Raw genomic sequence first — 20,847 nt, 5'->3', positions numbered from 1 at the left:
AAAGTGAGTAAAAAAACGACAACTCCAACAATACAATGCATTGCTTTGTAAAATAAAAGAAGCCTGATTCGTGGATGTCTATTGATAAGGAGTCGTTTGGCAGCAGGCACTATGCGATTTATTAACTAGTTTGTAGATTCTCTTCCGCAAGAAACGCTTCACTATACTGACTAAAGAGTGACCGCTGTCCTCGGCCCAAGTCTGGACTGGAGTCGCGCACGATCTCTTGGTTTACTCTCTGACTCATTTCCTCTCGGAAACCGGTCACTTCCGGTGCGGCAGAGATCGACGTCTGCAAAAACTGCACGTTGCCTGGTGTGGCGGTCCACAGTAGCTGGACGTTTAGTTCCGGGTCATAAACGGAGGTGATTTCTTTTGGTGAGTCGAGTTGTCTTTTCCGGGGCGGGTCATTCCTACTAATCGTACAATTTATAGACGGTACAGTCATTAAGACTTCGCGTGAACGCCCCTTTTCCTGCTAAATCATTGGGAACTGGCTTTCTGATTCGTTCCCGTGCCTGCGCTTCTCAATGTCGGGAAGTGAGTCCTTCATACATTGAAGTTGGCCGGTGTAGAAAGCGGAAGAGCAGAGATTGTATTTTTAAGTAACCGAATCGCGAGGTAAGGGTGTGTTCAGGAACTGCCCACACCTCATCCATAGTGTCTGTAGTGATGAGATTTTTTTCTGGGGGGAGCTCGGTTGCGGTATGTATGGGTTATTTATTTATTTATTTATGAGATTTTCTTTAGCGCGAACTTTACCCGAAGGTGTCAGAGCGCTTTACATAAGCACCAGTTGAGAAACATAAGGATTTAGGATTACATGCGTTACAAAAAGGATACACACGGAAAAAAATTACAAATGTACAAGATGTAAAGTCACACCAGGAGGCGATACACGTTGATATACTCTAAGATGGTATAACGGTCTACTGCATATCCTAGTGATTACTCTTTATACATAGGGAAGGGATAGACATGTATATACTCTAGGAGTCACATAGAAATGGAAGAGAGCACAGCGGTCTACTGCATATACTAGTGATTAGAGTTCTCTCTATATACATAGGGAGGGGATACACATGGATATACTCTAAGAGTCACATAGAAATGGAAGAGAGCACAACGGTCTACTGCATATACTAGTGATTAGAGTTATCTCTATATACATAGGGAAGGGATATGACTGGATATACTCAAGGGTCACATAGGAACGGTAGATGGTACAAAGATCTACTGCAAATACTAGTGATAAGAGTTATCCCTATAAACAAAAATAAGCACACATAGTAGAGATCCTCAGGCAGAGTTCCCTTAAGTAGGGTTTTAGGGGGGACGAAGTCACAACACCAAGGAAGGGTGGGAGGGAATCAAGGGTAGGGAGAGAAGGCAATGCATAAAAGGGAGGAAACATTTGAGGAACATCAAGGGGGAAACGAGGGAAAAGGGTAAAAGACGAAGGAATGGGCAAGAAGACATGCCGGGGACAAGAGAAAAATGGCCGAGAGCAGCAGCAAAATGGCGGGTAGGAAAAGTGAGGAGGTCCATGAGAGTCTGTGGTCCACCAATACAGTGCCTCAAGTGTTTCCCGTACCAGGGTGAATAGTTAAGGTCATCCGACACTCCGATGCATCTTATAAGAGTGCCCCTGGCCAAAATGAAAGAGCCCTGTTCGGCCTGATGCCTGCTTGTAGACAGAGACGGTGGTATGAAACATTGTCCTGCAAGGCTTCGATATTCCCTACCACAGTCATGGTGCAGGCATGTGGTATTCCTCAGCACGCTGTGTGGTAGGCTGGCGCGCGCACACCACCATGAGCAGGTCCGTGGAAATCCAGATCAGTCTTGTGTGACCCCGGGGCAGTCTGGTAATGTCGACAACCTCAGCGCTCCAAGTGGAGGAATCCAGCAATTCTTAAGATAAGGGGCAGCTTTTGGTGTGTGAGGGCAGTGAGAGTTGGGTTCAGAAGCTCAAGGGTTGTGGGTTATCTTGTGTAAAATCACCACTGAGCACAGATCAGTTTCCACGGGTGTATGTATTCAAGCCTCGTAACCCCTCACACTCGTAGGACGGACTCCCTACAGCTGCCCTTCCCTGGAGACCCGCCCCAACGTTCCTCCCACGACGCAAGCACATTCTACCCCACGGTTTACCCTCGAGCTCAAAACCATGCACGAGCTGTACCCTCGAGCTCGTCATAACAGGGAACGCGCATCTTGCAATCCCACGGAAGACACTTTTTTTAAAATCGACACTTTAATGTCTTTTAGCCAGCTTCATGATGCGTTATGTAGACCGTAGTTACCGCAGTGCTTTCAGTGGGGAAAAAATAAGTGCAGGTACTCCTTAAAATGAGATAGAGGTGTAGTGAGGGGGCGGGGCTAAGGTCAAGACATGATGATACTTAACAACTTCTATATTCGTTGCAGCACATACCAAAACACATGAGAAATGTGTTTATATAAACAAAGTAGGTTAACTCATAACACAAAATGAAAGAGAAATATGTTAACATTTCCTTTTTTTTGTAATAGTTGCACCTTCTTAATGTCATACTGTTAATTGCTGTTTGGTGCAACGTGGGGGTATTTCCAGTTTCTTCCTACTCGTGTGCTCAAAAGTATATTGTATTGTGCCAAAGCTCTTATGGCACCAAGCAAATGAAGCAACTCATCCTGACACTCTCCAGAAGATATTTCAAGTCTCTTCCGTCAATCTATCCATACATTCTTCCATGCTAACCTTTACTTGCTGATGTCCACCATTTATTTATTTATTTATTTATTTAAAACATTTATAGAGCGCAGCTGTCGCCTGGCAGGCATCCTGGCGCTAGGGTGGCTACTCCTAAGATAGAAATAGTAGAAGATTGTTTAGTAGTGACGGAGGGACTCTAGGGAAAAAGCCAAGTCTTTATTAGTTTTCGAAAAGGCAGGAGCTGTGAAGTATGGTGGATGTCGGCGGGCAGACTGTTCCAGAGCTTTGCAGCCGCCACTCGGAATGATCTTCCCCCGATCCTGGCTCTCTTGAATCTGGGTACTGTTACAAGTCGAGCGGTGGCGGATCGAAGAGCTCTGGTTGGTGTATACCAGGTAAACATCCGTTGTAAAGGGATAGGTCCTAGCCCATGTAATGCCTTAAAGACCAAGCAAAGAGACTTGAAGGCAATACGTTGCTTCAAGGGAAGCCAGTGCAGCTCGGCTAGAGCAGCCTTGGTTGAGGATCTTCTGGTCCATCCAAGGGCCAGTTTGGCTGCTGCTGATTGGACACGATGGAGTCGGTCCAGTAGTACCAAGGGAGAGTCAAGCAGGAGAGCATTGCAATAGTCAATGCGACTAAGAATGGTACACCTGACTATCTGCGCTCTAGCGGATAGTGGAAGTAGTGGCAGGATTTTGCGTAGTGATCGCATAAGGGCAGAGCAGGTGGCAACTGTTCTCGAAACCTGTGTTTCCATGCTCAGCTTGTTATTAAGCATGACGCCCAGATTCCGAACACTGGCCACAGGTGACGGATTGTCCGAGTTTTCTGGAAGCCAGAAACCAGCAGGCAGAGGGCGAGGTATGCGGCTGGCTGGGCAGAACAGAACCTCCGTTTTAGAGGAATTAAATTGGAGGGAATTATGGTGTAACCAGCCAGCAGTATCTCTCAGGCAGTCGTGGAATGCTTCTAAAGTAATAGAGTCTTCACCCTCCCAGGAAAAAATAAGCTGGGTGTCGTCTGCGTAGTTTACTGTGGTTATGTTGTGTGATTTAATGAGAGAGACCAGTGGTAGTAAATAAACATTAAAGAGAATCGGGCTGATAGAAGAACCCTGGGGTACACCGTGAGGGACTGGGGAGAAGGCAGATTGATAAGGGGGAAGGGAAACAGCCTGTTTCCTGTCGCTGAGAAAAGAGTGGAACCAAATCAGGGCTGAGCCATCAACCCCAGCCGCTCTCAGCCTCTCTAGCAGGATCACGTGGTTGACGGTGTCGAATGCGGCAGACAGGTCCAACAGGATCAAGGCCACCGCCTGGCCCCTGTCTGCACGCACTCGAAGTTCTTCCATGGCCGTAAGTACAGCTGTTTCGGTGCCATGGCCTGGACGAAATCCAAATTGGAAATCGTCCAGAACGTGATTCTGCTCGAGGTGAGATGACAGGCAGGTGCTGACCCATCGCTCCACCACTTTCGCTGGAAAGGGCAGAAGCGATATGGGGCGAAAATTGGAGAGGCATTCTGGATTCAGGGATGGTTTTTTCAGAAGCGGGGTGATCAACGCTTGCTTCCAGGGGTTTGGAACCACTCCACTGCGGAGAGATTGGTTACAAATCCTCCGCAGCGTGTGGAATAGCTCGTGCCCGTAAGCCTTCCAGATTTTTGGGGGCAGTGGGTCAAGGGGGGACCCAGAGGAAATGCTCAGTGCCAGTCTTTCAAAATCTACTTCGGGAATCTGGGGGAGAGCCAGGAGACTTTCCCTGGGCAGACCGACTGGCCTGGCGGTGTAATTTGTGGGGCAGGTTGCATGAGAGGTAGGTGGGTATTGGGATTGAGAAAATCCCAGGTTGTTAATGATTCTCGTGATTTTATCCAGAAGGAACTCTGCGAGATTATCACAGAGCGTCTGGGATGGGGGAAAAGTTTTCTTCGTACAGTCTGGATGTATGAGATTCTCTAAGATCTGAAAAATGTTTTTTGAGTTGTTAGCTGCATTGACAATTGAGGAGCAATAGTAGGTCGATTTGCTCACTCTAATGGCCGCTTTATATTCAATAAGTTTGTTTTTCCAAAGGGTTTTATTAATGTCACAGTAGCCATGTCTCCACTTCCTCTCGGCCTGCTTACAGGCTGACTTGAGGGTTTTCAGAGAATCAGTAAACCAGGGAGCGGATCCTCGCCCTTTAAGAATGCCGCGTTTTAAAGGGATGATGGAGTCCGTGATAGAAGTTATCCTGCTACTGAAGGTTCTGAAGTTGTTTTCCACCGAGCTAGTGGGGGAGACACTGTCATCTATATTGAAAACTGGGGTGGCAGAGCCGGGCTTTCCTAGAGCTTTCCAGTTCCGGTATGTAAATTCAGCTGGACGACAGTTTTTAAGCTTGTTAACGGTGGTACTGGTGATGTATATTTTAATGAGTGAGTGATCAGTCCAGCTCATAGGCAAAATGTTGCCCACTTGTGTTAGGCCTGCACTCGAGAAAATGAGGTCTAGTCGATTGCCAGCAGAGTGGGTTGGTTGCTGGATTAGTTGGTGGAGCCCCACACTATCACAGGAAACCAAAAGGTTATTTAGTGCTGTGTCAAGGTTGCCATTAAGCCAGAGATTAAAATCTCCCACAATAATTAATTTGTTATGGGAGGTTGCCATGTTTGTAAAAATTGTAAGTAGTGCTTGTTGTTGCGAAAGGGAGAAAGCTCCTGGGGGCCGATAGCAAATTATGGCCGTGAAAATATCTCCCAAGTGGGAGTTTATGGTCAAACCAAGGAGCTCGACCCCAGGCACTGGGTCTATGTCTATAGTGCCAACAGTCCAGGAGGCACGGAATATAATACCAACTCCGCCCCCACGGCCTTTAGGTCTAGGGAGGTGCAGGATATTGAAGTTGAGTGGACAGGCGGATGCAAGATCAATATTACAATCGGCCTGCGTCCAAGTCTCGGTTAGAAACAGGACGTCAAGGTAGTGTGATTCTATAAGGAGGCTAATCTCCGTCGCGTGCTTAGGTAGTGATCGGACGTTCAATAGGCCTCCTGAAATCAGGCCCCTATGGGAGAAGTCCGTTAGGGGAAACGCAGTGTCCTCAAAGGAGAGCTTACCTTCCGGTGCAGAACCTTGTAATTCTAGCAGTGTGTCTCGGGTGTAGCGTGAGGACTGCGAATCGATTAGGCCATGGGAGGAGGCGCTGGTCGCGGTCTCGACGCGGACGAGCGCAGACGAGCTTGCCTTTAGCGCGCCTTCGGCGCGCAACCGGCGCGCCCGCTGCGCTTCCGATGATGACACATGGCTTATAGTGGCGACTGATGACGTTGGAGGGGGCGTTGTCAACAAATGTGGGCGTGGCTACACTCTCCCTCGGCGTGCCAATGGCGCCCAGAAAGCAGCGTTGTGGGGGACAGGCAGTGTCAGCTAGTTGTCAGCTGCACTGCGGAGTCAGGGTGAGTGCAAGTAGAGCAAGTGCAAATTACAGTTTTTTTAAATACAGCAATACACAAAGTGTTAAAATGAAGCTCAGAACAAAACTCCCGGCTTTCCGCCTCAGGAGTAGCACAATAGTGAAGCGCCGCTCGTTTTCAGCGCGCTTTATGCGATGCGATGGCGGGGGGCGTGGCCAACAAATGTGGGCGTGGCTACACTCTCCCTCGGCGTGCCAATGGCGCCCAGAAAGCAGCGTTGTGGGGGACAGGCAGTGTCAGCTAGTTGTCAGCTGCACTGCGGAGTCAGGGTGAGTGCAAGTAGAGCAAGTGCAAATTACAGTTTTTTTAAAATACAGCAATACACAAAGTGTTAAAATGAAGCTCAGAACAAAACTCCCGGCTTTCCGCCTCAGGAGTAGCACAATAGTGAAGCGCCGCTCGTTTTCAGCGCGCTTTATGCGATGCGATGGCGGGGGGCGTGGCCAACAAATGTGGGCGTGGCTACACTCTCCCTCGGCGTGCCAATGGCGCCCAGAAAGCAGCGTTGTGGGGGACAGGCAGTGTCAGCTAGTTGTCAGCTGCACTGCGGAGTCAGGGTGAGTGCAAGTAGAGCAAGTGCAAATTACAGTTTTTTTAAAATACAGCAATACACAAAGTGTTAAAATGAAGCTCAGAACAAAACTCCCGGCATTCCGCCTCAGGAGTAGCACAATAGTGAAGCGCCGCTCGTTTTCAGCGCGCTTTATGCGATGCGATGGCGGGGGGCGTGGCCAACAAATGTGGGCGTGGCTACACTCTCCCTCGGCGTGCCAATGGCGCCCAGAAAGCAGCGTTTAACCTTTACATTCTATTGTCTATTCAGTCTTTAATCAATCGTTCAATTTTTCACCATTCCGTCTATCCACCCTTCATATCCAAACCCATCCATGCATCTCCAAACCTATCCATTCATCTTTTCCCTCATCCATCTCTTTATCCACTCTTTCCCTCATCCATCAATCCTTTCGCTCATCCATACATCAACCCTTTCACTACTTTATTCTATACATCCTTTCACTCAACCACCCTTTCATCCATCCTCCCTGCCTTTCATTCATCATCCAAAGTTTCACTTATCCACCCATCATCCGCTCTTTTATCCAATCATCCACCCATGCATGCTTTCACTCATCCATCCAGCCATCTATACATCCACCCTTGTTCACTCATCCATCCACTCACCCACCCACTCATCAACCAACCCTCCCTTATGTTATATATGAATCTTTGACGCAGAGCAGACATGTACAAACAAAGTACCAAACATTTTCTATAAAATACCTCCTGAGAGTGTCTTGATTCTCTTTCTTTCACTTTTTTCTTACAAAAACAGGCATACACACCAACATAGCAGACCCGCAAAAGACTTGTGTATGATAAAAGCCATCTTTTCTCTTCACCTACCATGGCTTTTTTAATTGCCACCAGGGCCGGACTGGCCGTAGCCTGATTGCCATTGCCAGGGGAATGACATGATTCCTGTGCTTGCACAAACGCACTGTATAGTGTGAATGTGATTGACAGCACAGGGCCTGAATGGACCCTGCTCTGTCAAGCACAGCGTGATGGTGAGCACCCGGACATTATTCAAATGAGCCCTGCTGAATAGCTCAGCTGGGGCTCAGATTGGTGCTGCAGAAGTGGTGCCTTGGCTGCTAGAGACGCAAACTACTTCTGCTCACCAGCACTGCCAATGAGCCTATCTTTCACGAGTACCGGTATTCTCCAGGGCAGTAGAGAAGTGCCTGTACTCAGAGCGATAAATCTAAGACGTGTCGGTACTAAGTACCGGTGAGTACCGGCCCATTTAAAGCACTGGTTCCCCGTTAAACATTATGTAAAATATAGACTCAAAATCCCAGCTTGCGGTACTGTTGGCATAATAAACAGTATTGACTGTAGTGTTACAAATTGTAATTGCATTTATATAGTGCTTACTAACCCTGACAAGGCGTTGAAGCGTTTTTTTCGGCGAGTAGTACGCTACTCTGGAACCCAAAAAGGATTAGTGGTGAATTAGTATAGGGAGATATGAAATTAATTTGAGGGGTGGACATGTGAGTTTGGTATGTGGATTGAAAAAGGATAGTGGACTGATAGAAGAGGTAACGGGTTTACATTTATCTAGCGCTTGCTACCCCTGATGTGGTGTTGAATTGCCTTTCAGGGGGCAGTACACTACTCTGGAACCCAAACAGGATTAGTGGGGAATTAGTATTGGGAAATATGAAATTACTTTGAGCAGTGGACATGTTCAGTAAATCGTATTGCACCGATACATGTGGCACACTTTACACTTGTTGCAAATAGTAGCTTGTGCAACTATTAAGGCCAGTTGTAGAGTTGAAGGTTTGGGAAAACTGGTCCCTGATCTGTGGTTTTTTTTTGTTGTTGTTGTTTTTTTTTACTCCTCCATCCATTGCAGTCTAATACCCCTAGTGTTTCCAAACTATGTTATCTTTGTGCCCACCTTTTAGCTTTTGTGATGTTACCCATTTAGAAGAGTATTATTGGGTCTCGTCATGCTGGACGGTGTCATGGAGGAAGTATAACTATAAGGGTCGGAATGCAAAGTGCCCATGGGTTAAACAAGCATTGGAAATGCAATAGGTCTCGCATTAGGAAAGTTTGAGTGATTGGTATTGTAAATGACACTTTTTTTATTTATGTGTTGGTTTTGAAAATAGTAAAATTAATAGCTTTGTCAGTTACAATGTCAATAGTTTTAACTTTCGCAAATGTGACACCTATAGCATTTGTAATGCAATGTGTGTTGTATTTACGTGACTTAGATGTATTGATATTACAAATAACAATGGCTTTTAATTTTGTAAATAATGTGGTGGTGGATGCGGTGGTGGTGCATGTGGTGGATGTGGTGGTGGTGGATGTGGTGGTGGTGGGTGTGGTGGATGTGGTGGTGGTGGGTGTGGTGGATGCGGTAGTGGTGCATGTGATGGATGTGGTGGTGGTGGATGTGGTGGTGGATGTGGCGGTGGATGTGGCGGTGGATGTGGAGGTGATGGTGGATGTGGTGGTGGATGTGGTGGTGGATTCGGTGGATGTGGTGGTGGTGGATGTGGTGGTGGTGGATGTGGTGGTGGATGTGGTGGTGGATGTGGTGGTGGATGTGGTGGATGCGGTGGATGTGGTGGGATGTGGTGGTGGATGTGGTGGATGTGTTGGTGGTGGATGTGGTGGTGGATGTGGTGGATGTGGTGGTGGTGGATGCGGTGGATGTGGTGGTGGATGTGGTGGTGGATGTGGTGGTGGTGGGTGTGGTTGATGTGGTGGTGGATGTGGTGGTGGATGCGGTGGTGGATGCGGTGGTGAATGTGGCGGTGGATGTCATGGTGGATGTGGATGTGGTGGTGGATGTGGTGGTGGATGTGGTGGTGATGGTGGATGTGGTGGTGGATGCGGTGGATGTGTTGATGGTGGATGTGGTGGTGGTGGTGGATGCGGTGGTGGTGGTGGTGGTGGATGGGGTGGTGGATGTAGTGGTGGTGGATGTGGTGGATGTGGCGGTGGATGTGGTGGTGGCGGTGGATGTGCCGTCCCAGAGTGATGTGGCGCCGTCCCAGAGTGATATGGTGGTGTTGTGCGGCGTGCAGCAGTGTGCGGGGTGCAGCAGTGTGAGGCGTGCAGCAGTGTGAGGCATGCAGCAGTGTGAGGCGTGCAGCAGTGTGAGGCGTGCAGCAGTGTGAGGCGTGCAGGGGTGAGAGGCGTGCAGGGGTGAGGGAGGGTGAGGGTGTGTGAGGGTGTGTGAGGGTGTGTGAGGGGGTGTGAGGGTGTGTGAGGGGGTGTGAGGGTGTGTGAGGGGGTGTGAGGGTGAGGGGGTGTGAGGGTGAGGGGGTCTGAGGGGGTGTGGGGGTGTGAGGGTGAGGGGGTGTGAGGGTGTGAGGGTGAGGGGGTGTGAGGGTGAGGGGGTGTGAGTGAGGGTGTGTGTGGGTGAGGGGGTGTGAGGGTGAGGGGGTGTGTGGGTGAGGGGGTGTGTGGGTGAGGAGGTGTGTGGGTGAGGGGGTGTGTGGGTGAGGGGGTGGGAGGGTGAGGGTGTGTGAGGGTGAGGGGGTGTGAGGGTGAGGGGGTGTGTGGGTGAGGGGGGGTGAGGGGGAGTGAGGGTGAGGGGGAGTGAGAGTGAGGGGGAGTGAGAGTGAGGGGGAGTGAGAGTGAGGGGGTGTGAGTGAGGGGGTGTGAGAGTGAGGGGGTGTGAGGGGGTGTAGCGGTGTGAGGGAGAGGGTGAGGAGTGTGAGGGTGAGGGGGAGTGAGGGGGTGTGTGAGGGTGAGGGGTGTGCATTCTGAGGGTGTGTGGCGGTGTGAGGGGGTGAGGGCGTGTGAGGGGGTGTGCATTCTGAGGGTGTGTGGCGGGGTGAGGGCGTGTGAGGGTGTGTGTAAGGGTGAGAGGGTGGGTGTGTGAGAGGGTGGGTGAGAGGGTGGGTGAGAGGGTGGGTGAGAGGGTGGGTGAGAGGGTGGGTGAGGGTGAGTGAGGGGGTGAGGGAGGGGGTGAGGGAGGGGGTGAGTGAGGGGGTGAGTGAGGGTGAGGGGGTGAGTGAGGGGGTGAGAGTGAGTCAGGTGAGTGAGGGTGTGAGAGTGAGTGAGGGTGTGAGGGTTGTGAGAGTGAGTGAGGGTGAGAGGGTTGTGAGGGTGAGTGAGGGTGAGTGAGGGTGAGTGAGTGAGGGTGAGGGGTGAGTGAGTGAGGGTGAGTGAGAGTGAGGGTTCTGAGGGGGTGTGGCGGTGTGAGGGAGAGGGTGAGGGGGGTGAGGGGGAGTGAGGGGGTGGGTGAGGGGGTGTGCATTCTAAGGGAGTGTGGCGGTGTGAGTGGGTGAGGGCGTGTGAGGGTGAGGGGGTGTGCATTCTGAGTGGGGGTGTGGCGGTGTGAGGGGGTGAGGGCGTGTGAGGGGGTGGGTGAGAGGGTGGGTGAGAGGGTGGGTGAGAGGGTGAGTGAGGGTGAGGGGGTGAGTGAGGGGGTGAGGGGGTGAGTGAGGGGGTGAGGGGGTGAGGGGGGTGAGTGAGGGGGTGAGGGGGTGAGTGAGGGGGTGAGTGAAGGTGAGGGGGTGAGTGAGGGGGTGAGAGTGAGTGAGGTGAGTGAGGGGGTGAGAGTGAGTGAGGGTGAGAGGGTTGTGAGAGTGAGTTAGGGTGAGAGGGTTGTGAGGGTGAGTGAGGGTGAGTGAGGGTCCGAAGTAAATGGTGGCAGGGCAGACATCATTGCAGCTAGCAAGTCGATCTTGACATTTGTATACTCTCTACTACGACCAAGGCTGGAATTAGTCACTAGTTACAGACCTGAAGACTGGATGTGCTCTCTCTGAACACACTGCAGCGGCAGAGCTGTGAACATCGGCCCGATCAGATCTGCACACAATTTGTCATAGATAGACAATAAGCACATTGCATGGAGAGCAAATGTTCCTTCTGCTGGACTACGAAGCAGTCCGTAAGACATAGACACACACTACATGCTCTACTGCACAACCTCATGAACACACTACAAAGTCCGCAAGAGCTAAAGATAGAGCTAGGCAAACCCAAAGCGCAGCATACATATATCTACGGAAATCTAAGATGAAGCAAAATTAAACTCAAGGCTCACGGTGCCCTCAAGCCACAGTCTAGAACACCATGACTGGGAATCCATTTTAGACGGAGCCATAATGAGCGAGTGGCCAACAGACCCTGTAAGTCCCAGTGGGGTACACGTGTTACTATGGTAATCCCTAAACTAAAGCCACAATAAACATGTGGTAAATGGAGACTATAAACAACAAGCTCTCGGCATTGCTGTGGGGGAGGCGGGGGAGCGGAGCGCATTCCTTTGAAGTGTGATGATATGGGGGGGGGCAGGGGAGAGGAGCGGCCACATCAATGGAGAGCTGATGAAGTGCTAGGATTCCCCACGGCCAGACTGACTTTTGCGTGGCGCGCAGCGTACTTGGGAACACAGCGACATATAGCATGGGACAGAGTAGCAGCGTGAGAGGGACAGAAATGCATATTTTTAGCGCACAGCATGGGCGGGGGCAGTATGTGACAGAGGCAGAGCGTGGGCAGAGTGGGACGCAGCAAGAATGTGGGGTCAGAGGGGCACATAGTATGGACGGGGGTGGGGGATCAGAGGCAATATGTGAAAGGAGCAGAGCGTGCCATGGGGCGGACAGAGTGGTGCACAGCATGGACGGTGTTGGGGGAACGGAGAAGGCAGCATGTGACTGAGAGGCAGAGCGTGGGCAGGAGACAGCGTGGCGCGCAGAGTACTTGGGTTGAGAGGGACACTTAGCATGGGGCAGACTATCAGCGCGAGAAGGGCAGAAATGTTGATTTTTAGCGCACAGCATGGGCGGGGGGGCAGTATGTGACAGAGGCAGAGCGTGGAATGTTTTTAAGACAAACTTAAAGAGAGGGCTAAGCGTCCCGGCAGACCGCGCCCTAATTTAAGCTCGGACAATTTTATAGAAGCAGCCGAGGGCAAGAGACTGCCCGCTGGTAAAAAAAAAAAAAACAAGCAGAAAAAAGAAAATGCAGTAAAGAAGGAAATAAATGCAACAAAGAATGAAATAATGAAGGATGCAAGGAAAGATGGAAACAAGAAAGGCAGTAAAGAAGAAAATAAAATGGAGATTGGAAGAAGGAAGGAAGGAAAGACAAGAACATCGCCAAAAGAAACAAGACGGAGGGAAGAGAGGGGAGGGGGGAGGAGAAATGCGACACGGCGGGAAGGGGCAGGCAGGATGACTCAGGGGAGGGGGCGGAGCGGGGCAGAGCGGCATGTGGGTGTGAAGAAGCCGGGCCTTTGAAGTGAAGCTAAGCTTCACTTCAAAGGTGTCGGAGGAATGCGGGCGGCTGTGCACGCGCTTTTAAGCTCAATGCACATGCGCATTGAGCTTAAAAGTCACGGGCACTGCAAGGAATCGCCACGATTCCTTGCAAGTTAGATAAAGAGTTGATGAGCCCCTATAGTCTCGCTTGCTCGATGCGCATGCGCATCGACAGGCGAGACCTAAAAACTAGGAGTGGCTGAAAGTGGCCTCTTGCGAGCTATAGTTGTAGTCCGTTCTTTTATCTTACTGGTCCGAATGCCAGGAAGACCCATGAGTCTACTCTTTTTAGCTTCTGACCGCAGAGAAACTATTAATTGAGGCAATAACTATTCTCCTAAGACCCATTTTAATTGCGCTGAAAGAGTGATAATAGGGTGCAGCAGTCTATTAAAATTGCTTAGGCATACGATGATAATGGATTCTGGAAACATGATAAAATTGGTGTTTGACATTCAAGGTTAATTTTAATTGCATAAAATTAAATACAATTCCATTAATATTAGAAAAATAATTGAATTGCCGGCGTTCACATGCATGACCTATTATCTGTTCTAAAGAACCATTTCTGGTGGAGCTAATACGAAAGGAGAGTATCTTTGGAAATTATATTTGAAGGGGGTGAGAATATAAGGCAGCAATCTGAGATTTTTTGCTACTCATCTGCGGTCAAACTAAAAAGGAAAGTGTCACATAGGTGTCGAGGGGCAGCCGTGGAGAGGGTGTTATATAAGAAGACCGTGGGAAAAGTTTCCAAAAGATCAAAAAGTTAAGCACACGTAACCGTTTGATCCCAGTGAGATGGTTGGTTTGAGAATGCGCTCCAGGTGAGCTATGGGGTGCAGCTTTAATAAACCGTACCCTGCTATTCACTGTTGTATTATCAACATTTGGAATTAGAATTTACAGATTCCCAGTTTGCCCAAAATCATATTACTTTTTTTGCCGAAACCAGTATTAGAAATCTACAAATTGGAATTTCAAAATGAATAGATTTGAATATGGTCGTTTTAAAAACAATTTTTCCAATTGAAAGGTAGGACCACAGGAGTTAGTGGGCTATAAACCTGCTACCTCTTTCTCCATATTCACTCATTCTCAAGCGAGGAAAGGCACATTCCTTCATTCAACAGAATAGATTTTAAGAAAATATGTTACATATAAACACAATTTTGTCCTATGTAGGTATCTTGGAAGTATGAACCCGTGTATGAGGGACCTTTGCACATTACTTGCTTCCACCTATAAAAACGAACCAATAAAGCTACTTCTACTTTTTTCCTACCCTTCTATACTTATATTAATCAGGTTGCAAGAAACAAAGAGCTACCAAATGTGGAATCATTGGTATTTCCTCTGCTTTCTCCCTCCTATTCTGCATTATCACATAAATACAATTTTGACATAGTGTGGCTGTGCGCGTCCAAGTAGCAGATACAAAAAAATAAAAATTGAGGACTTCACTCAATACATAAAAGGGAAGCAGCATTGTTATAAAAGTGGAAAGCTTCTCTGCTGCAGCTGATTATTGAACCATCAGGTCTCAGTGCTTTTTAACTGCTGCCTTTGTTACATTGTCCATTTGGCTTTTGTGAGGGAGTGGAAGGGTTGATCCAAAGGAATACGTCTTGGATGGTTCAAGGATGCAGGCGTCGATGTCCTGTAGGTGATGAAACTTGAGCAGAGGCACTGCCACATGAAATTCAAAGTCTGGATCTAATGATAGGGCTACCAGATTGCACCAAGCACAAATCGGGACTAAACAGGCATAGAAGTAGTGGTAAAAGTGTACAATGATTTAATTCAGTTATATGTGTTTAGTTGATACCACGGAGAAGAAATCTATATGTCGACATCCGCATTATGTGGCACTGATTTTAAAACACCGAAAAAAATCTGCATTTGCAGATTAAAGCTCTGCTGAATGTACAGATGTGCCAGAATATATCCTAACTATTTTCATGTAGAGAGCATGCTTCCTACTTTGAAAAGTGAAAAGCTAGTGCATCCAATGTAACGCTGCCCAGCACTGGCTTGTTCTGTACATTTAACTTCCTTGTTCTTTTGAACTCATCTTTTACAAGAATTCTTAATTTACTAAATATCAGAGGTCAGAATATTGGCATGCTGTGGCTCTTGCTTTTAAGTTTCGCAAGACCGCCTCCCTTGCCCGAGTACTCTCCTCCCCTCCTATGGGGGCATGAACCTAGGGTGCAGGTGACCTTTTGCTGCGCTGCTTGAAAGAGGCTGATTCAGTACAGCTACTATGTTTTCAAAGAGATTAATTACCTAAATAAATTCAGACTAGAGCGATGCCTGTAGAAGTGTGAGTGTGTGCAGCAATTGCATGCTGGTGTGCATGCTCACTCGTCCTTCTTCCCAAAACCAAGACATGTATTTAAAAGTGACCTCTGAAAACTGGGACTGTCATTGGAAATACGGGGCATGTGGTCGTCCTACTTGATTGCCCTTTGTGCCATAGGAACCCAAGTTGTAACTCGCTGGCAAGGAGGGGATGTGGCCTGACGGCTAGGGCGGTCTACCTCCAACCTAGGGAAAAGGGTATGAGTCTCGGCAGGGACGCTCAACATCCTGTGATTGTGGACAAATCCCCTAATCTCCCTGTGCCTAATTAAAAATAAAAATGAATGTGTCTATCTGTAACACACTGGCACTCATTTAAAGTGCTCTGATACATTCAAGAATCGTTTTTAGGTCTCGTGGCGTTTACAGCGCGAAGCGCTGTCTCACCAGATACCTATTGTCAGCGACTCAGCTTTCCAGGAGACAGGACCTGGCCGTGCGCATCTCCTCTCCAAGAAAGCGATTGGAACGGGCCACGCGCGCGAGAACGCGCTCTCCATTCAGCAAGCCACAATTCCCTTGCAATGCGCGCTTACAGACACACTGAACTTTGAACGTCATCGTTTTTTTTCTTCCCTTTCCAACTTTCAGTTTCCTTTACTTTCAGTTTTGTTCTTACTTATGTCGAGCTGGCTTTGTGACTCCCTCGCGCACATGCACATGAACACGCGCTCCATTAAGCAGGCTACAATTAGATTTTGCTTACTTTTGTATTGCTGGGTTGTAAAAGCAGCGTCTGCTTAAAATCAAGTGGCGCTTTGCTGGCGGTAGTAAATGTCGATATTCATGACTTTTTAGGGTGCTGTGATGTGGCAGTTTAACACCGTGTGAGGGTATGCTTTTGTGTACATGGCGGGACGGCTGGCTCTGCGCGCACACATACACACACAAGCGCGTTTGCCGCCACGGTGCGAGTCGCCGCTAAGCATACGGCTTGCACCGCCCTTTGTGCCCCTGAAGTCCTGAAGTGTGCGCTGTGCGAGTCTCCCCCCCATCACGACTCGCACAGCCTCTCTGTCTCGCCTGCGCCCTGGGTCACTGAGCGTACGCCAGGCGGCGCGGGCACTGTAAGCGCACCGCCCTGCGAGTCGTACCTGCCTGGTACGACTCGTACACTCACTTCGAATTGTACCATCTCCCAAGTACGCTCCCGAGTACGCGTCTCACGCGGGATGCGTGAGACTCTGTAGGTTTGTCCCCCGATCGGCATACGAGGCGCACAGAGGTGTTCAGTCCTCACGGACAGCACGTCCCCGCCTTAGGTCTTGCCTGCAAGCTAGGGAGGGCGTGTTTGGAGCCTCTTGTTACCCCCTAAAAGAAGAAACAGTGCCTGAGGCCCAGTAAAGTGGTTTGAGGGGCATTTAACACTGTTTGAAGATTGAACATTGCTAGTAAGAACTGTGACATTCCAAAAAGTAACTGGAATCGTTTTAAAGTGACTGAAACGGGTGGCGCGCACAACCACGCGCTCCTATTCCGGCAGGCTAGTCACACCCACACCAACACAGAGACGCGCGCACACTCACACAAACACTCAGTAGCGCACTTACACGAGCGCACACATACAGAGACACACACCACCACCCCCCGCCGCACACACACAAGAGCGCGCACACACACACACGAGCGCACACAGACACCCTCCCCATACCCCCCCCCCCCCACAACTAAGCCCCACTCACTTCATCGGCGAAACTCCGGACTTCAGCCGCCACCGCGGGGCTCTCCCTCGGGCATGGGAGCCCCGCGTCACCATTGCTCCTCTCCTGACTGCTCCTCTCCTGGCCAGCCACTCTGCCTGCGGAGCTTCCAGCAGGAAACGGAAGTCCTGCCCCACGGTAGTTTTCGTCACGCGCACCACAGCACCAGTGGTAAGCGGGCTTCGGGGGGCTTCATTTTTTTTTTAGGTGTATTTTCTTTGCTCTTGTTTAGGTAGCCTTTTAACCACTTAAAGGGACATTTCTGAGACAGTGAAACGAAGTAAGCATGCAGCAAAGTCTTTACATTGAGAAACTTCGCTGCATTTATTAAAGCCAGGTTGCCCACAGTAAAAAGAAGGAAGCACTGTAACAGCTGTGAGCCCGTGCCTAAGGTGCATCAGAGCTGTGTGAATGATAACTGCGTCAGCCTCGTGCGTGAGGTGCATCATCAGAGCTGTGTGAATAATAACAACTGTGAGTCCGTGCCTAAGGTGCATCAGAGCTGTGTGAATGATAACTGCGTCAGCCCCGTGCCTAAGGTGCATCATCAGAGCTGTGTGAATAATAACAGCTGTGAGCCCGTGCCTAAGGTGCATCAGAGCTGTGTAAATAATAACTGCGTCAGCCCCGTGCGTGAGGTGCATCATCAGAGCTGTGTGAATAATAACTGCGTCAGCCCCGTGCGTGAGGTGCATCATCAGAGCTGTGTGAATAATAACAGCTGTGAGCCCGTGCCGGAGGTGCATCATCCGAGCTGTGTGAATAATAACAGCTGTGAGCCCGTGCCTAAGGTGCATCAGAGCTGTGTAAATAATAACTGTGTCAGCCCCGTGCGTGAGGTGCATCATCAGAGCTCTGTGAATAATAACAGCTGTGAGCCCGTGCCTAAGGTGCATCATCAGAGCTGTGTGAATGATAACTGCGTCAGCCCCGTGCATGAGGTGCATCATCAGAGCTGTGTGAATAATAACAGCTGTGAGCCCGTGCCTAAGGTGCATCATCAGAGCTGTGTGAATAATAACAGCTGTGAGCCCGTGCCTAAGGTGCATCAGAGCTGTGTAAATAATAACTGTGTCAGCCCCGTGCGTGAGGTGCATCATCAGAGCTGTGTGAATAATAACAGCAGTGAGCCCGTGCCTAAGGTGCATCATCAGAGCTGTGTGAATAATAACAGCTGTGAGCCCGTGCCTAAGGTGCATCAGAGCTGTGTAAATAAAAACTGTGTAAGCCCCGTGCGTGAGGTGCATCATCAGAGCTGTGTGAATAATAACAGCTGTGAGCCCGTGCCTAAGGTGCACCATCAGAGCTGTGTGAATAATAACTGCGTCAGCCCCGTGCGTGAGGTGCATCATCCACATTGCTCAGGTCACCCAAATTCCTGCACTCTCTACCACACTGCTTTCAAAAACAGCATACTCTTGCACACACTCTCACTGCTCAACAATTCAAAGTTTGCAAAAAATGTTATGCAACGCATTGTCATACACAATGCCAATAACTCAAACTTTTATGCTGCGTGACCTATTGCATTGTAAATGCTTGTTCAAAATGACTTCTTTTTTTAACATTGTCTTTTATTTGGAAGGCAGAAATGCATCAAAAGTCAATAGGTAATAACAGTTGCTCTACAATTCTGTGTTACCGTAAGTCTCCCGAAGAAAATGGTACCTCACTTGTGTGAGTAGGCATAGTGCCCGCGACAGGAAATGGCCCAAAACCCGACGTGGACACACCACAATTTCACAGTGAAAACGGACCCTTTTTAGGTCTCGCGTGGCGTACTGCGCACATGCGCAGTCGAGCTCGCGAGATTTTATGTTTCACAGTGAACTTCACTAGCGAGGGTTAAGCCGCGCCCCTCTTCTCCATTGGCTGGCCTCCTAAACAGTGACCAGCCATTGGAGAAGAGGTCCTAGTGACGTTCTTCTTTCTCTTTTCTCTCCTTTTCAGACTGGGTACCTTGCCTTACGTTTGTGGTAAAAGCTTTCTTATCTTCTTTATGGGTCCAGGTGGCCCTATAAAGAATTAAGAAACATTTTAAGTCAGCAGCAAGTCCGGGAGCCCAGTCTGAAAAGGACGGGGCTAAAAGAGAAATGTGTACGTCATCGATGTCTCAGGAAACGTGTATGCTTGCTGTTTTTGTTGCTCCCGTGCCTTGAGGACTCTGTACAAGGCAAGTGGTACCGATGCTCCCAAGAGGCTCGTGTCCGTCTATTAGCTCCCACACTGAAGCGGGTTTGAATAAATGTCAAAGCACCAACTATAAGGGAAAGTGAGTTTAACATTAAACAGCCTGCCATCAAAATTAATTGATTCTGCAAGATTGTCCTATAAAACCAGCCATCGTTGGGTCATTAGTGTTTTCTTAAGGCCAATGCATGCACAGAATAGCATATGGTTGCCTTAAAGATCTCCACCAGCAGAATGTGTCAGAAGAAAGCACTTCACGCCCCTGCCCCGCTCTACAGATGGGAGGACTGGCTCAAACCAATTATTTTAACAACAAGCATTTTTAATGCAACTGCTCTGTGTGTGTGTGTGTGTGTGTGTTGGGGGGGCACTGTGTGTGTGTGTGTGGTTCTGTGTGTGGGGGGGCTCTGTGTGTGGGGGGGGCTCTGTGTGTGGGGGGGGCTCTGTGTGTGTGTGGGGGGCTGTGTGTGTGGGGGGGGCTGTGTTTGTGTGTGTGGGGGGGCTCTGTGTGTGTGGGTGTGGGTCTTTGTGTTTGTGTGTGGCATTTGCGAGAGATTAAGCTTTTGGCATTATAAATGACAATGCCATTTATTTACCTGTTTTCAAAACTAACACATAAATGACAATTTTGTCATTTACAATGCCAATAGCTCTAACTTTTGCAAAGGCGAGACCGTTGCATTGTAAATGCTTATTTGCAAAGTGCCTAGCTGTAGATTTTGTACCCTAGCTCTGCCGACACCTAGGGAAACCTAGCAAACCTGTATATATTTGAAAACTAGACACCCAGGGGAATCCAGGATGGTGTGACATGACTGGCTCTCACCAGGTCCTGTTAACCAAAATCCCTTGCAAACCTAAAAATGTATCCAAAAAAACACATTTTCCTCCCATTTCTGTGGTGGAAAGTTCTGAAATCTGCATGGATCCACAAAATTCCACCCACCCCGCGTTCCCCAAAGTCTTCAGAGAAAAATGGTACCTCACTTGTGTGGGTAGGCCTAGTGCCCGCAACAGGAAACGGCCAAAATGCAACGTGGACACCACATTTTCACAGTGAAAACGCACCCTTTTTTTGCAAAGTGCCTAGGTGTAGATTTTGAACCCTAACTCTTCCAGCACCTAGGGAAACCTAGCAAACCTATACATTTTTGAAAACGAGACACCCGGGGATTCCAGAGCAAAAAAGGTGAAGTGATATGACCGAGTCTACCATATCGATTTGTCTTTCACAAATAATAACACATTTAGAAAAGTTTCAACCTTCCCATTAAAATTACATTTACATTCCTGTATATTTTTTTTACTTGTGAATTACAGAAATGAATTCATTATTTATTTGATTGGTTTATACTGTTGATATATTTTGGTTTATAGTTTTGAGGGTCTAAACAGAGAAATTGCTTAGGCGGGGGGTTCCCAACTTCCGGTAGTGACCCATTTAGGGGTCCACAGATGTCAAAATGTTAAGATTGCTGTTTTATGTTGATGACACCCAATTGATTTTATCCCTTGACAAACATTTTGCAGGGACAGAACAACATTTTAGAGAATGCTTAACTCAAGTCATAGAATAAATGCAGCTTAGCCGTTTAAAATGTAATGTAGATTAAGCGGAGTTTGT

The 20,847-nt window shown here is 48.7% G+C and overlaps 1 protein-coding gene across 3 annotated transcripts in view; it reads left to right on the top strand.

The window, feature by feature from the left end:
- Positions 1 to 263: 263 nt before the first annotated feature.
- MED18 (mediator complex subunit 18) overlaps positions 264 to 20,847 on the top strand; it is a 116,318-nt gene continuing 95,734 nt past the window's right edge. The window contains exon 1 of one of the 3 annotated variants that reach the window (XM_078682600.1): positions 264 to 378. The gene's annotated coding sequence lies outside the window, so the exon portion shown is untranslated. Of the gene's footprint in view, positions 379 to 409; positions 706 to 20,847 lie in introns of those variants that run through there. The other 2 variants (XM_078682599.1, XM_078682601.1) reach the window with 2 other exon arrangements.

The sequence above is a fragment of the Lissotriton helveticus genome, chromosome 3_1 (assembly GCF_964261635.1).
Source record: "Lissotriton helveticus chromosome 3_1, aLisHel1.1, whole genome shotgun sequence".
Taxonomy (NCBI): Eukaryota; Metazoa; Chordata; class Amphibia; order Caudata; family Salamandridae; genus Lissotriton; species Lissotriton helveticus.
The sequence above is the reverse complement of the archived record's forward strand: the minus strand, read 5'-3'. Positions and strand labels throughout refer to the sequence as shown.